Genomic DNA, 18,897 nt, shown 5'->3' on the forward strand with positions numbered 1-18,897 from the left:
TTGAATACATTTTATTCTGACAATAAATTCTCAGGAGAACTTGAGATGACAAAGGAAGTGTCCACAGGACATAAAAGGATTTCAAATTAACTATGATAAGGTAGGTGGGGTTCCTAATAAAATAGCTAAAAGACAAAGATTAGTATGCCATGGCAAGGATATGGAGCAAAAAGCTTTCTATTTTTAATAGATATGACATACCACTTAAAAAACAGCTCCACAGAGTTAAGAGTTAAGAATATACCTACTTTATGACGGAGACATTCCATTCCTAGGCATTTAATCAGTCCTGAGCTGAGTACCACCCACTCTTCAGTCAATGCTAGGCTCCTCCCATGGCGGGGGGGGGGTGGGGGGACATTGTCATCCACCTGACCTCACTGTGGTCTGTATTCCCAATGTCCTCTTCACAGAGGGTAGTTCCACAGAGAACACGATGAAATTACTTGTCCCCAGGCCTCAGAGTTAACCCCAGCATGGTTTACCAACAGACAGAAACTTCAGATCTGTATCCTGGTCCCAATATGCCACACAACTGCACTGATGTGCTGCTTGGTTTAATTTTTGGCCTGACTGCTTAGAGCTGATGGCAATTCATAACCAGAATGCAGGCTGTGGGTTGGCCGAGGGACACAGAATTCCTCATACCGGGATTTTCTGAGATCATCCCAAAATGTCCCTAGATGTTTCCAGGAGCATGTGAAATTGTCCTGTTGCGTGATGCTTCTCTCTCTCTCAGCAATGCCAACTGCAGCACCAAACCCATCACACCTGTCTCAAAACCTGCACGGCAAAAAGCTGTCTTATTTCTTTTTCTGACACCATCTGCCATAGATTCTCTTTAAATTTGATTGCATACTTTCGAGTTCTTTCTCCTGTGAAAGTGCATCTCAAACCGATGCTTCACAAGCATCCATCCTTCTTAGGCTTCATTTACATTTTAATTGCTGGTTCATGCGAGAATATTGGAAAATGTAAAGTAAACCTAGAAGAAATTTTAGGTTATTCTGTTTTCCCAGTAAATGGAGAGGGACTATTATGTGGATTAACAAGCTGGGGTGAATATTTTAAATTTGAAAGTGCTCAAAGTAAAGAGATGCAGAATATGTCATGGAGACCTTGCTGGGAGCATATTGTCATCTTAAAAATTGTCATCCTTTCTATCCTACATTTGTAAGCTCATTAAATGTTCCAGCTGATCTTAGAAGCAAATAATTCCAAAGCATTCCATCTTGCTAGATTGTAGTAAAATCACTACAGTAGCACAAATGTGAATTTCATGAGACAGCTAATCCTGTCCTGCCATTACCAATAACAATTTTGAATATGAAGGATGATGATACCCATTAAAACAAAACATAGCAAAAATAAGGTTGTTCCCACTAACATGAATGATTTCCACATGTAATCTTCCTGTTGTGTTCCCTGCTTTTTGAATCTAGACAAAAGTAGCCTAGGAAGTGCAACAAAACCAATTCTGAGTTTAAATCAAGAGTGAAATTAAAAGAGTAAAAGCTTAAAATGAATTTAGAGACCCAGCTGTGGTTAGGCGATGATGCTGTTGGTGCCTTTGACTCATAAGGAGTTACACAAAACTCACACACACAGCAAGGAAGGGCCAAGGTGGCATGTAGTTTGGGATTTGGGGTTGTTTCTGGCCAAAGAACTATATAACCTTATCTCTCCCAACATAAAACAGTGGTTTTACCTGCGTATATTGTGGGAATGATGTCAAACAGACTTTTCTAAGATTTTAATGCAGTTTAAACCATTTTACTTTCCCAAAAAGTTTGCTCCCACTGTAATCTTTGAAAACATACTTGTTAGCTTCATGATGGGTCAATTCTTGTAAGCAAGATAGCAAATCATCCTGTGTTTTTGAATATTTCATTAATATTTTATATCATTTTAAGTCATTGTGAATCAGACCCCTTATAGTCAACAACGTGGTGTTTAAAGCAAAGGATATTTAAGTTCAAATTCAATCTTTGCCATTTTTCCCTATAATTTTGAAAAGTTATTAATTTTAGAATTTCCTCTCTCAAATAGGATTATTAATTGTTTTGTTCTACATATTATTAGCCTAGTGATAAAAGTCTAGAAGCTTCTCAGAACATGATTTTTCTTTAAATATTTTATAAGACCCAATACCACCTAAATATGTAAAGCTCTATCAGGAAGGAAAATAGAAAAGGACAATGAATGGGGCAGCATTGCTGATTTAAAAGCCAGAGAAACAACCACAAAATATAGAAGCTGCTTTAGACCCATGACTCAGTGGGATCAGGGTTAAGTTCCCAACACCCGCATGGCAGCTAATAACTGCCTGTAACTCTAGTTCCCAGGACTCTGATGCCATATTATGGCTTCTAAAGATATTGCATCTCATGTACCTACCTATATACTGTCAAACACTCATGTATATGAAATAGAAATAAATCTTAAAATAAAAAGCTGAAGAGAAATATTCCAAGTCCCTTTAGGACAATAGGGATTTTGAATTACGCAGGTGAAGACATTCTTTCTGTTAAGAACCTAACGCCCATGTTGTCTGAGTCCTGTTGAAACTTTCTGCCCTCAGTGGGGATATTTTCTCATCATCCTCTGGCTTCCAGAACAAAGTCTTTGCTAATTTTTCTCTAAACACAAAGTATCCAGAATGTACTGCATTACATATTTCCTCCATATCTCTTCAGTGCAAGTAATGTAGTGATATTTCCCCCCATGCCACCAGTATGCAGAAATGATATTCGGTGTTAAGGATGAAGGGAAAGAAGAAATAGACATGAGTCCCCATCATAGGTTTAGTAATCCACTAGAGCAGCAGTTGACAGCTAAACCAACACAAAAAGAAATACGAGAAGCTTGCTCAACAGAGGATGTATATATATATATATATATATATATATATATATATATATATATATATATATATATATATATAACTGCACAGGTGCATTATAGGAAACCCCATCTTCTCAAAGAGCTCAGCACCACAGAGGGGAAATGTAAATTAGAAGTCAGTTTTAGACACAAGTCATGGGATGGCAGGCATTGAGGCATTGTTCAGGAGTAGAAAACAACTCATACAAAGACCCTGAGATAAATCTGGAGTAAGCAGAGCAGCACAGAGGCAGCGCAGACATGGTACACAGTGAATGCGTCATTATAATCCCAGAAAGTGACTGAAGTATGTCAGAGGAGAGCCAGGAGATTAATTTCATATTTCCATTGTAATATAGGAATCAACTTGGAGTGGACTGGGCTGGAGTGGATAAAGAATCCAGATGGGATGCCATTGCACCTGCTCAGGGAAGCAGTGATGGGGGTTTGCACAGCAAGGAGTAGCAGGAGGACAGAGAATGCAGGAATAAAGGGGAACTTTAGTCAAGTACTCACAGGTCAAGAAGTCAGCCATCTGTACTAAGGAGAGGATACTCGGAGCAGGATGCAAAGACAAACTCCATTCACAACTTACCAACTTCAAGAGCCCATAAAATATCGAAGTAGAAATGTTGAGTATACATGTAAACACAGGTAAATGGACTAAGAGATGGTACCAAGCTGTCAGATGTAAATGCTCTAGGGGATGTGTTCCTGCTAATAAGTGTGTTCTGTTTGTGTGGTAGCCCCATTTAAAAGAAAAAAAAAAAACACAAACAAAGAAACTCAGACAAATGAGAGGATTTCTAAATTATATCCACATACATTCACACACACGCACACACAACACACACACAAACACACACACACACACACACACAAACACACACACACACACACACACACACACACACACACACACACACCTGTAAGTCATATACAGGAGCCATGATATCCCCAGATGGACAAATGTATTCTCAACATATGCAAATAAGACCCTATGTGGCCACTAGGTAACAAGGAAAGCTTGATTTCTTTGACTGTTATTTTAAAAGTCAACCTCACAATACCACCAGGGCTCCTTATCCAAATATTCATTATGTGAGGCCCTGCAGTTAAGAGTCTACATACAGAAGCAAAGTCATCATACTACAACAATATTTACTAATGAAGCCACAGTATGAAAGAGGCCTGCAGCAGCATTCATCAGTGCCTAATTCCAACACTTGCTTCAATCCAGCACATCAACCTCATAATCTGTGTAGGTCAGGTTCTCCTTGACTGTTAGACTCTGCCTTTTTGCCTTCATTGTAACAAGATTAAATTGAAGCAGATTTATACAGCATTAATTACTCTTGGATAGAGAAGGCATTCTGAAGTTTGTTCCTAAACATCAACAAAAGTTAGGGTCAGGTTAAAATATTAGGAGCTTAAAGGGAGTTTCAGATGAACCTTAATCAGTAAAGAGAATAAAATGAATGTTTAGAATATTTAGAAACTGAGATTGATATCTTTAAACTTGATGACTAAAAATGCAGTTAAATGGTCTGATAAATACATTAAAAATCATTTAAAGATAAAAGAGATCCTGAAGGAAAATGAAAGAGACCCTTATTGAACTCATACTTAGCACTGAAAGGTGGGTCCTCAGAATGTATATAATAAGTCTGGAATGGTTCAGGGACTTCCAGTACTGCTAGCCAAGTTCAGAGAAGCTTGGATGTCCAGTGGGTACTTCAAGGCTTCATAGCCAACCCAACTATTTCTTCCTGGAAGTCCCCTTCCCAAATAGATTCAGGAAAGAAATTCACTAAAGAGATGTAAAATGTATAAGATAGAAAGACATTATAAGATAGTTTTAGTAATGCAAGTTAAAATAGAAAGTGAATTAGGTACAACCTTTTGGACTCACCAAGATAGGATAAATAGTGGAGTATTTTTCTCTGAATTTGTCAAATGTTAACATTTAGACATTGTTGATGTATTTACTGCCTGTATATATTGTGTATAGTTATTGTACTTACTGTATATAGTTTCTATTATGTTAGTTAAAATCTTTTTTATTTTAGACAAAAAAGGGGAAGTGTGTTGATATTTTGTTTATGCTCTAACAAATAAAGCTTGCCTGGAAATCAGAGTATGGAGCTAGCCACTAGTTAACCATAGAGCCAGGCAATGGTGGCACACACCTTTAATCCCAGCACTTGAGATCTCATGACTTTGATCCTATTCCTTGAGTGGCATATACCCTTAATCCCAGCACTAGGGAGGAGGAAACAGAAAGCGATATGGCTGGGCAGAGAGGAAGTGATAAGGTGAGTCAGAGGCAGGAGCTTGGCCCCTTTTAGGCTGAGGATTCAGGAGAGGTAAGAAGTCTCTCTAGTGGCTGGCTCCTTTACTGATCTTTCAGCATTTACCCTGATATCTGGCTCCAGGTTTTTATTTTTAAGACCAACTAGAATTCACGCTATAATAGGTCTCTAGAATGGACAAGAGTAGTAACCATAAGATGGTTTGACCAGTCTTAAAAAGACTTAATAAGGACTTCTGATGTTCAGTAATTGATGTTATAGTACACTAAGAAGTATATAGGCTCTAAGATAAGAAAGATGTGAGACAAGTCACTGACTTTTGAGCTTTATTTTGTTTTCCTAGTCAAAGAAAAAAAAAGGCTAAGGGCCAATTCATAATTCAATGATGAATTCCCAGATAAAGTAAAGCAGCATGTTGTCACTAGCAGGGGATGCAGTCAGACTCCAGTTATGCAGTGATATCAACGTGATATCAATATGTGTAGCAGCTCAGGAAAGAATGAACTGTAAGAGATCAGAAGAGTAAAGAACCTGAGCCTAGGTAGGCCAGGGACCTAGGGTAAGACCAAATACTACTGTTCTGCCAATGGAGTATAGCAACAAAATTACTCCTAAGGACTTCTGCTGTACTTATAGATAGGTCCCTTGTTCAGTTATCATCAAAGAAGCCTCCTCATCCAGCTAATGGAAACAAATACAGACATTATTCAGAGAGTTGGGAGACTTTACAACACTCAGCCTTCAAAGAAATATCTCCTTCATATTCCTTCCCTTGGGGTTTAGGGAACTTGGAGGAAGAGGGGTGGGTAGAAAAATTGGAAGAGCCAGAGGGGAACAGACACCAAGGAATCAAGGCCTAGATACAGCAGGCCTGGTGCACATAAGAACTTACAGAAACTATGGAACTGTACTTTGATCTGCTCAAGTTGTGGTTCTAGAGCTGAAAGGAGAAGTGGACACATGCCCCCATCCCTACCCCAGAAGCTATCTCCAATTGATAGTCACTTGCACATGAGCAAGTTTTCTCTAAGGGAGTCTCACTGGGGAAACAAACCACTCAGGAGTAAAGCACATGCCCAGCAGTAGATGACCAACACAAAATGAATTCATTACTCAGCTGAATCTTTAGATGCTCTTTTTGTCTCATAATCTTGTGTCAGGGCTTCTTTTTTTCTACTTACTGGTCATTTGTGTATATAGTATGGCTTCTGGTTTTGTGTTTTGTAGGATTCCTGTGAGTGCAAATGTGACTGTCTCTGAGTCCATATCTATTTGTGCTTTTTCTTTGGCTCTTTTTCTTGTTTATTTGTTTCGTTCTTTTCCAATTTGTTTGTTTATGTTTTATTTTATTATTCCTTAGTTACATGTTTATTTTCTAACAACAGAAAGGTATGAATATGAATGGAAGGGGAGGTGGAGAGGAGCTGAGAGGTATAGAGGAAGAGGAAACTGTAACCAGAATATATGATATGAAAAAAATCAACCCCTGAGAACTGGCGAGATGGCTCAATAGTTAAGAGTGCTTATTGCCCTTTAGAAAACAAAAGTTAGGTTCCCCACACCATCACAGATCAGCTCACAACCTCCCGTAACTCCAGTTCCCGTAGATCGGATACCCTTGACTAGTCTTTGTGAGCATCTGCACTTGTTTTCACATATACTCACAGAGACACACACCCTTTCACATACACAAAAATAAATCTCTAATAAACAAACAAACAAAGCAGAATTTGCCTCTAAACTAGACTAAAACTGAAGACAAGCAGAAGCTTACCAGCAAGGCTTAGTGGACTCTCCTCTACATTCCACAGCAGACAGTACTATAGGATTTCCCTCCAACTACAAACAGGAGCAAGACAGACTTTCATAAATCCCATAAGCCAGCTAGAGGGATGAGTACATAAGGATAAATAGAAAACAGTGTGAGAAGCATTTACGAAGTGTGTTGTGAATATGATGGGCTGGGTTAGAGAATAATCCACCTGAGTAGGAGACAAGAAAGGATACAGAGATGTCAGAGAAACATTGGGAACAGTTGCTAGAGTGGCTTCAGAAGAGAGGAACAGCAATATTTCTATTTATGACAATGACTTGAGGCAGCGTAAGAAATGTAGCATCTGGCATATGGTACATGCTGCCTTTCAAAACAGCAGAAGTAAATGAACATGGCTCTTTCTACCCTGTCACTAGGAAATTATTGTGAGATGTAAGTCCCGTATATCAGGCATACATTTTTACCATCTGTGGACAACCATGTTGGAAAGACTATCTACTTTCAATGAAATAAAAATTGTTATTGCTTCTTTTGTAGCTGAGTTAGCCAAAGTATATTTTGCATTTGGATCTGGTGCCAATCAAATATTTCTCCTGTAAGGATAGGATAAAGAGGCACAAGAAGGAGGAGAGATCAAGACGATGGCAAAGAGGAAGATGGGAATACCAAATATGACTGTAATCAAAGGGAGAGTTGAAGATGGGACGAGGAAGAAGGTGGACAAGGGTGAGAAGGAAGAAACAAGCCTTTCAAGACTGTCATTCTTCTGGAATCTCTCTGCCAAAGATCACAGCTGCTCTCCGGCTGGGAGAAGCTTCACTCACCTCTTGGTCCAATCAGAGCTGGTGGATTCTGTCTCAGGGAGCCTCTGGGATCACTGGGGTTTGGGGGAGGGATTGAATCCTATAGATTACAGGGTCCCCTAGGGGGCGTTGGTGGGGAGGTCTGCCTGCTGGAGTCTTCTCTACTTGCCTGCAACTGGGGCAGCAATGGGTGAGGGTGGGGGAGTATGGGTTGTGCCTCAGGGCCTAGGTCTTAGAGATAGGACTCTCCAGCTGGGAGAAGAGTCACTCACCTCTTGGTCCTGAACACAGCTGCTCTAGTTAGGTGACCTCTTTTTCTGTTGGAAAAGTGAGTATAATATTTGGGTTTCTCCCAATTACAGGAAATGTTACTTCCCCCCAGTCTAATGTAAAAGTCCAAGTAGAGTAGGAATTGTGGATAGTGCCAGACCCTTCATCAGGAGCTTGCTGGACAGAAGCAATTATTGTTTACTGCAACATCTTTCCATTGAACTTGGCTCTATTTACAGAGAAACCCACAGATAGAGGAACGAAGGACCAACACAGTCTTAATCACACACACACACACACACACACACACACACACACACACACACACAGAGAGAGAGAGAGAGAGAGAGAGAGAGAGAGAGAGAGAGTTGCCAACCTGTCAAATTGATATCTTACCTATGCCAAAATCAAGAGACCACTTAATTTCAAAATCTAGTACATTCAAGAATCACATCATAGCATGAGAACAATTGATATGTCTTGCCTGAATTTATAGAAAGAATAAGAAGATTCAGCTAAATAGGCTTTATCAAATTTTCCTTGCCATTGGAGACATTTATGTGGTGTACATGAGAAAGGGTTGATATAGATATTTCTACTCAAATCATTTCTACGTGAACCCATACTTGCAATGCTTCACAGAAGGCTATCAAAACTATATTTAAAGTCTAACACCTATGTCCTTAAATATGTTTAACTAACTATAAGATGAAACTGATTAGTTTATGGAAAAATTTCTAGAAAACCTCAAATAGAAAGCAGACTGTGGAACTTCATCTGGAAGTAAGTTGTAGATGTGGCAAGGCCAACCTCAGAGATGATTATGTGAGTGCAGTGTGAGTTCTGAAGCATCCAGCAAGCAAACAGCTAAACCGTCTCTTAAGGACTATCATATAAGGGGCAAGTAAGTGATGCTTCCAAAATGAAAGCAGCTGCCAGGCATGTAAGTGTGGCAAGTATGGACATGAAAGAATGAAGCTGAGAGCCTCTTCAGGATGTTGGAATCTCCTCTGTGGTCTTGCCACTGGGTGGGAAAGAAGAATAAATTCAGGCAACTGTCTATCACTGATCATGTCAGCAGATCAGTACAGAGTAATATTATCTTCATTTCACAGAATAGGAGACAAAGGCTCTAAGAGGAACAGATCTGGGACTCAAACACACATCCTTGATTCCAGTTGGAATATATCCACTGATCTCTTCCCGTCCTACTCCTGAGAACTGTGAAAGGGAACATATTCATCTATCCACTGTCCTACAGCCCAAGGGCAGATAATGCAGGACTCAATAACAGCAGAGCAAAAGGAGAAACACACACCAAGGAGGAGAAGGAGAAGCAGGAGAGGAGGAGGAAGAAGACTAGATGAAGCAGAAGGAAGAGGAAGAATTAGGGAGTAAGGAAAAGGAGGAAGAGAAGCAGGAGAGGCTGTGATGGCCCCACCTTCTTGCCCAAGGAGCTCAAAATCAAACAGAAGAAGCAACTTAAGTTTAAAATACAGTGAGAGGTGTCAAAAGAGGAACAGAAGCTGCATTGTAAAGTAAGAGAGCAGCTTCTGCTATTTAATCCAGGATGATTCTGTAGATATTGAGCAGTGTGCCATTTGTTTCTTTCAGTCCAGTTTCCCATGCCTGAACATCTCAAATGGCCTCCCCAAGGAGCAACCATAATGTATTGTATTCCAAATTCAAGGTTGGGTGTTTTTAATAGCTTTGTCATTGACACTTATTTAAGTTATTAAGGCCATTAAATGTAAAACACCTCAAAACAGAATTTGTTTAATCAAGGATTGTCACTGAAAGTCATGTGGTTTTTGTTTGTTGTAGTGGAGAAGCTATGAAGTAGGAAGGACTTGGAAAGATGAAGCATAGTGCCTAAACTTTATGTTTGAACCAACACCATTTTTGCTGGAGGTAGAGAAAACATAGCAAGTGAATTAGGGATAAAATGGGGTGTGCTTGTTATTCTGCACTATCTGGGGCTGTACTAACTAATTCATGAGCTGTCTCTCTTGCCATTGCATACTACATGTTCTGCTCCAGGCTTGAAGACAGGACTCTGCCTCCTTCCTCCCCTCCATATCAATGTGCATTTTACTCCAGACTAGAATTTTCCCCCTGTTTCTGTTGTTCTACCCACCAAGCCAGAAACATACTATTTAGACCTGAGACTTCCATGAAGTGGAAGCTTCTCCTCATCTTCTATCCTGCAACAACTTTCTGAGGCAGGGTGTTGGGGGGCATCCATTGTCAGTGCTTGTAGACAATACAGATGGGGAAACTACCACAGCATGAACTGCCATACTGTGTTCCAATTCTGCAGTCAGATCTTTACCATTACAGCTCACAGGGAGTTTTGCTGCCAGTTTGGTTCCCATGCTCTGAAAGAATTTGGAGGAAGTAGGACAACATGAATGTAGTTAGGCTGGACCCTGGCTGAACAGACAATAGAGTTATTTGAGCTATGCAGACTGTACAGTGGCCTGCAAACACCATATACAACCAAGTGTGGGATTAGTATAAGCAGGATTCCAACCTCGTCACTGTATTCTCATCCAAACACATGTTTATTGTGGTAGTTTGAAAGAAAATGACACCCATAAGCTCATAGAGAGTGGGACTATTGGGAGGTGTGGCATTTTTGAAGTGTGTGTGACTCTTTGTAGGAAGTGTGTCACTAGGAGTGGGTTTTGGAGTTTCAGAAGTCCAAGTCAGGCCCAATGTTACCCTCTCTTTCTGCTGTCTGCCAATCCAGATGTAGGACTCTCAACTGTCTCTCCAGAACCATGTGTACCTGTATGCCATCATGCTCCCTGCCATGATAATCATGGACTAAACTTTTCAACTGTAACCCCTCCCCAATTAAATGTTTTCCTTTATAAGAGTTGCTGTTGTTATGGTGTCTCTTCATAGCAATAGAAACTCTAAGACAAAAGTTGGTACCAGGGACTGGGGTATTGCTGTGACCTGACCATGTTTTTGTTTCGAGGTATGTGGACTTTGAGACTTTGTATTAGGGAAGCAGTTGAATGCTTTCAGTAGAACTCAATGGTCTACACTAGTAGGAGCATGAAGACAGTGTTGCTGTGGGTAACTTGAACAGTGGAGGTGTAGCTCAAGAGGTTTCTGAGGAAAAGAATTCTAGTGTGTGTCCTAGAAACCATTCTTGGGATATTTTGGTAAAGAATATGGCTGCTTTTTGTTCTTGTCCAAAAAAATCTGCCTGAGGCTACATTGAAGAATTGTGGATAAATAGCTTTGGCCAAGCAGATTTCAGAACAGCCTAGTGTTGACTTTGTTGTGCGGTTATTAGTAGCTCCTCTTATGTAATTCTATAATGGGCTGGAGCAAGTTGAGAAAGGAAAAATACAAAATGTACAATTTGAGGAGAAAGGGGGTACCGAAAAGTATAAACAGATTAAATAAAAGCCTGATGCTAAGTGAAATAAAGGGAGTGCTGACCTCAGAGTAAGACCCCACCCAGCTAAAGCTTCTAACTTGTGAAAAAGAATTTAATGAAAAATAAGAAGACATTACAAAAAAGCTTAGAGCCAGACAAGGTGGTGCATACCTTTAATCTCAGCACTCAGAAGGCAGAGGCAGGTGGATCTCTAAGTTCAAGGCCAGCTTCATTTACAGAGTGAGTTCCAGGAAAGCTAAGCTCAGGCAGTAAAGGAAACCATCAGAAACAGAAAACTAGTGAATTTTTTTTGAACCGGGGGTGGGGGGTGGGGGGGATGTTCTATCCCTAACAAGTAGAAGTTGGACGCTTCAGTCATCTAGTTCTGTCTTTAAAGTCAAGGATAAAAAAAGGGGATTATGGAGTCTCCCACTATAACTAAGGAAAGCCCCTGTGGCCAGGAGTGTGTCAGAGGTGTCCCTGCATGGAGGCCCAAGTGGCCATTGTGTGAAGCTCTGAAGGTGAAGCCTGGATTGCCTTGGATTCCCCAAGATGTTAGAGATGCCGGAGTCATGGGATTCTAGCCAAGGAAAGTTGCTAACGTGAAGTAGACACACCCAAGGATAGAGAAATGTGTTTTAGTCAACAAAGCTGAAGAGTTGGAGACCTGAATAATGTTTGACATCAGACTTGGGATGCAGATGTTGGGAGTTTGCCTAGCTGGTTTTCAGTCTTGCTTTGTTCTGATATGTTCCCTTTCCTCCATTTTGGAATAGTAATGAATATCCTATGCCATTATATGTTGGAAGTATGTGATCTCCTTTTTCATTTTCATTTTATAGGGGGTTGCAGTTAAGAGACTGCCATGAGTCTCAGTAGATACTTGAATTTGAACTTTTAAACAGAGTTGAAACTGATAGAATATGATGAGGACTTTTGAAGTTGGACTGAACATTTTTTGCTTTGATATGATATGGCTACCAGCTTATGGGGTCCAGGGATTGCAATGTAGTGGTTTGAATGAAAATAGCTCCCGTAGGCTCATAGTGTGTGGCATTATTAGGAAGCATGGCTTTGTTGGAGTAGGTGTGACCTAGTTGGAAGAAGTGTGCTACTCTCTCTTCCTGCTGTCTGCCAACCCAGATGTAGAACTATCTTTCCAGCACCATGTCTACCTGTGTGCCACCATGTTCCCTGCTATGATGATAATGGACTGAACCTCTAAACTGTAAGCCCTCCTCAATTAAATGTTTTCCTTTATAAGAGTTGCTATGGTCATGATGTCTCTTCACAGCAATAGAAACCCTAGGACTCTTATAGTGTCACCTTGGAATCCTTTAATAATGTCTGTTAATTAAATGTTCCTTATAGTTTAAAACTATGGTGAGAACATATTTTATATCACAAATGCTAACAGAAACCCTGCAAAAAAGTTACCACAAAGGGGGAAATAGACAGAAAAGGTAGCATGTGGGTGTAACAACCACATTTGAAGAAAGGAAAGAAAGCTCCCTTTCTCTCTCTCTCTCAGCATCCCCTGCTATGCCCATGCATTATCAACTGAGAAAAACTTCACAGAGTGGCTGTTTTGTATGAATCAAGCAATTATGACAAACCACAAACTTCAAGAAAGAGATGCACACAAAGTCTGGGCCTGCTGTTGTCCCCAAGGACGAAGGCAGAGAAGGCAGGGGGTTTCCACAGGCTGAAACATCAAATATTCCCTTGTCTTATACAAAGGTTTAGTTCTGTTAGAATCACATAGCCATTGATCGCTTATGACAGGTAGAAAGCATCCAGTAAGCAAGGAAATCAACTTTGCAAAGAAATAGCCATTGTACCAAACGTAAAATAAGTAGCTCACAGTCAGAGGAGAATTCATCCACATAAACAAGCCCACAGGCGCTGCTGGAGGAGCCACCATTTGGGAAGAGAAATAGGATACCTGGGGACTGTTTTAATATTTGCTTTCTGAAAAGTAAAATGGTACCAGGATCCCTCGGGCCACAGAAATGATAGCCCAGCTTTGATAACAATGGCTCAAAAGACAACTTCGTTTTAGGAGAGAACAACAGAGTAAAGAGAGTTGTCAGAGCAGAATGTATTAGGAGCTGGAGCCCTTCCTTCTCACCTCTACAGCTCTTCCTCTAGCATCCTACAAGGTTGGAAGGAGAGGATATTGCCATCCTGGTTTCCAACAGAATATCTTTGCATGCCGAAGCAGATACACATGCTGTGGGTGACCTGTGTCCTTGTCATGCCTCCTTGGAGAAAACATTCCACTTTACAACAGTGGAAATTCCCCCCAAATGTACAAGTCAGTTGATGTGTCTAAGGCATCAGTTCTTCAGGCAATTCACACTTTGTCCCCACTTTAAGAGATCTGGACTGGTTTCACAACTGAGGAAACCCTGTGCAATTATGTGAAACAGGCATTCTCAGGATCCGAGGGAGATGCATTATGGATAAGGAAATGCAGGCTTGGGTGAGTATGGGGCTTTGTGAGCACACTGTTGAGTGCATAAACTATGAAGAAGAGGGCCTGATAACTTTAGCCAAATGCAGTTGTTTCTCTAAGCACATGTTAGGGAGCTGCAGTCTTGTTCATCTGTTGGTGAGTGTCCACGGCTGTTCTTGTCTTACCTTGGTGGAAATGAGCAGTTGGAAGCAAGGCATACAAAGCCTACATATTTGCTGATCCCTGAGAGCACCCCCCCATTTGCATATAAGGAGAGAGGGATCCTCCTTAAAGACGCAAAAAAGGAAGCAAAGAATAGCTTCCTTGATATGGAAAGTGTATGGACCCTTACTTCTTTCTACTGAGCTGTTATCTCTCTGGGCACCAGAATGCTCCCACAGTAATGGAAGCCTGTAATCCTGGGTGATAGAGTTGGCTGTTGTTATTTAGTCATTTTTACTCAGTAATATGGAGCCAATACTATGCTTGAAATGAATGTAAGTGAGAAATTAGACTTTAGCTAAACATAAAAAAAAAAAAAAAATTATCTTACGACCTCCCTGACTGCTCAAGTTCTTTGAAATGCACAGGCAGCCCGGCCCTGCCTGTCCAGCCACCTGTGATAATTTTGTTAGTTTTTCCAGGCTCCCAGCAGGTACATTGTTGGCTTCTCTCTGGGAAAGCCTACAGTAATAGATGCTTTTACCAGTTCAACCTGCAAGTTCTGCACATGCAAAGCTGCAGAAACATACATGGCCAGTGCTCCAATCACAAGGAATGATTCAATTTTCTTGCTGAACCATAGCTCATGAATTACTGTACCATAATCTGCAGATGGATGGGACCCTATTTTGGCTGATAAGAAGTGATAACTTCTGACTCAAGAACAGTCTCATTTCTATGCTACTGAGATGTAGGGGAGGAGATGGCACTAAAGTGTGCTGTTCATTGGTCCAGTTCTGTGTAGCCACGCCTGAGAGGAAAGGCCTTTGTTAGAATAACAGTGGCATCCAGAACAGGATCAACTTTTGAGAATTTACATCACAAAGCTCTTAGATACAAAATCATTTAGCCCTCTGGACATTTCTCAGATCATTATCAACCTCAGTTGCCCATGAAGAATTTAAGACGCAGAGAATTGAACTACACAGGGCTCTAAATTCACAGAAAGAGTAAGTGGCCACAGATAGCCTGACTACATCTCATTCCTAGCTGGGAGAAAAAAGCAGTGTGGTCTTATAATTCTCTACCTGGAAAATCAGTACCTTACCAAGACCAAGATGTGATAAGAAATGAAATAACACTTATCAGAATGGAAGAGAAATAGGTTCATATAGCAATTCTATAATGAATTAAGCAAGCTAAACTTGAGAAAAAGCTTCACCCTTTCTAGGTTCTGTGCCCTTATGTATAAAATAGGATGTTAACCCCTTCCAATCTAGGTTTTAGGAGCACAAAAAGTACTTTTAAACAATGCTTTTGTAGGTTTCGGTGTTCTATGTGACACACAATAAGCCATCATTTCAAAAAACAGTATTGTTCTTTTTCCTTTCTTCCATGAAGATATGAGGAAAGTATTTGGTCTAAAAGCCTTTATTCTTATAGAAGACCTATACTATCTTTTTTGTCTGGAGAAGGCAGAAACTTATTTTTTTTCTGAACTGCTCAACATCAAAGATTCTTCTCTGGAATGCCTTTGACATCAGTGAATAGTTTGGATCCATTAAGATGGATAGGATCAATTTTATGAAGCTAAATCTGATTCTTCAAGTTGCCCTTCAGCCCTCTCCAGGAAACTAAGTGTGACATGAATCTACATTAGTCTATAATTATGACCTTCTGATTGCATCATCATTCTGTAAGCCTGAAAGTGGGTACAAACTCCTAGCGCCTTCTCATTATGCTTGATGGGCTTGCATTCATGACAGGCACTCTGAAAAGGACACCTCAATCCCTTTCACAAAATGTTCTCAAATTTGATCCAATACCAAAACACCATCCAGAGTGACAGGCATGGCCAGAGACACAGCTCCCATAAGACACGTACCAAAAGAGCTGGACTAATGGATGTACCTTCCTGGTTCAAATGGTTTTAATGGCATTCCCCTTACAAAGCTCATCTTCATTCCCAAACCTTCCATTTGCAGACCCATCAATTAAAGCCCACTCAGTGGAACCTTAATAAGGCTACCTAAAGAAATGGAATCAAGTAGTCCAACTGAATTTAGAACTGAAAGTGGATTTTTTAAATTCAGTACACAAGGCCAGGCTAACATCAGGAGAGCACCTGTACACATATGTTTTCATGGTGGTATGAACTACAGAGTCCATGGTGTTAATGTTTAATATTTTTTCTGAAGTATGTGGCTTATATACTACCATGTCTATGAAAGTATTTGTGTTTCTGTTTCATGGACTATCAAAAGTTATTACCAATTTCCAGATCCTTTGAACATTTCTTATCAGGAAACAAATGGAAAATCTCAAACATTTACAGTACCCCTTTGCCTTAGTGAAACCAACTCCTATGAAACCAAAATGATTATTTATGTTGGAAGTCAATAAAATTAAAGACTGCCTATCTCACAGATGAGGTAGTTGTATCCTAGTTACTGAGTTATCTTGATTTATTCATTCTTTGCACAAGGCAAGAAAATTTATGAAAAAAGAGGGTCTTAAATCTTTCCTGTTTATCTTAGTTGTAGTTTCAAATAAACAATTTATTTCATGTTTCAGTAAGTACATTTTTCAGTATTTGAAAACTGATGCTATGCAATATTAGTAACTTAAGTTCACCTCACTGAATTTTATTTGATTTTCCATCAAGATTTCTTTTCTGTTCTAGATGTCAGTCAGATCTCTACAATACTGTTTAATAGAGGTGCTTCTACAAGCTTTCTGTTTTGACAGATTCTTTAACCTGTCTTATTTAGTAGTTTCAGTGCTTTGTGTATTTTTTAATGAAATTTAGTGGTTGAGTACTTTGTAGAACGCTTCTGGTAGTTCTCTTATGACTTTATTTGCATAGTTATTTCTAGCAGAGAAACATAGAGCTAAAGCACTAGTTTAGCTCAAGAGTAGTGGCTTCTGCCTGTAATATTTGCATTTGCAATGTGGAAGCAAATGATCAGAAATTAGAGGCCAACCTTAGCTACATATGGAGTTTGCAGACAGCCATGGCTATGAGAAACCATGCCGTAAAATACCAAAAGAAAGACTATTTAATTAAAATTTTATGTCAATATGACTTGCCAGTGTTGAGGCAAACCTTGGTCACATGATTTGAGGTTACTCAATGATAGTTACCACATTTACCCTTTTTCTCTCTACAGCATTGTGTAGAAAGACAAGTCTCTGTGTGAACCCCACAATTAGTGTAGGGAGCTAAAATCCTGCTTTTAAAAGACAAGAAGACTATATAAATTATTCAAGTTTTTTTCCCATGGAAATTTACCTATTCTCTACCTTTAATGGATAATTTAGTTATTTGTCTTGTTTCATAGTCATATCAACTTTTCTAAATATAATCCAAAACTGAATTATTCTCTTACTCTAGTTATTTGAAGTTTTGAAATTTAGAACTCTTAGTTTTTTTCTGGGATGTTTTTATATGACCATGCTTTCATGGTGAAGTTGATTTACTTCATTATTTATCACTTTTGAACACTTCCTTCCTTCTCAGCACTGTAGAGTACTCTTGGCTCATCCTCAGTCCTACAATTAGCCATGTCTCTAAGGAGATCTGTGTTCCGATTATAATTTGTAAAGAATATTAGAAACCCTAATCTGATTTCTAGGGGTACTCATGGTTATTGGGGTGTCATTATGTCTAGGTTCTTTCAACTCAAAATGCCAAGATCCACACATATAAATGTATAACAACACCAGAATTCTTAATTCATACCTCTGAGAAAGATTTCAAATACAGTACTGAGGTATGTTCATTTAGCTACAAGTGTTACAAACTGTAATTTCAAAGTCACTGAGATCAGCATTTTTATGTCATATCCTTCTGTTGTTTTACACACATATATAGTGTGTGTGATTCTTTTTTCACATTGTATACTTCATGGAAGTATACTCTAGTGAGCTAAATTATTCCTTTAATTGGTACACATTAAAATCCACTCTATGCTGTATGTCTCTACATATTCTGGCAAATGCATATGATTCAGCATTAAAGTACCATATAACTTCAGGTACTAAAACATATACAATGCCCTAAATGTCCTCTGTGCTCAACATTCCATTCTTCCAACCCCAGAAAACCTGACAACCACTGGTCATTTTTAGTGATCCTAAAGTGCTGCTGTTTCCAACATGCCATGTGATTGAAACAGTAAAGTACATAGTATGGATGGTTGTCATTTTTAGATTTCAAAGTTTTCAGCCAGCGTGATTTGTAAGTGTTTCTTTTCTTCTCCTTTTTTCCCCCTGAAATTCCAATTTTCCGTTATGCTACAGTGTACCATTAAAATCACTCTACAACTCATAAATATGGTTCTGTTCTGTTTCCTTTTCTGTTGGGAATTTTTTTGGAAATTCTGCTTATCTTGAAGCTCTCTGATTCTATTGACAGTCATATAAAAGCTATCCTAAGACTAGCAAATTTCTTTCAATTTTGTTACGTGGTTCTATTTTCTAGCATTCCTTATTAATTTTTCTTATAACTTCCTTCTTTGCCTGAATTAACATTATACTGTCTTGTCCATGGATATTTTTTATTGAAAGTCTTGAGCATTTTAACCATGATTAAATAGCCTTTAGATCATTTCAATATCTGCGCCGTGTTGAGGCCTGGTTCTATCATATGCTTTGTCTCTTTTTCTCCCCTCTTTTTTGGAAGGCTCTGTAATTTTTTGTTGAAAGCATGGATATTGAATCATATAAGCTACCACAGAAACAGTTATTATACTATAAGAATTTTTGTTAATCTTGATAAGAGTGAGTCTTTAATGCTTCTTATTTCTATGTGGTTAGAGTTGACTGGCTTCTCTTGT

Source organism: Peromyscus eremicus, chromosome 9 (assembly GCF_949786415.1).
Source record: "Peromyscus eremicus chromosome 9, PerEre_H2_v1, whole genome shotgun sequence".
Taxonomy (NCBI): domain Eukaryota; kingdom Metazoa; phylum Chordata; class Mammalia; order Rodentia; family Cricetidae; genus Peromyscus; species Peromyscus eremicus.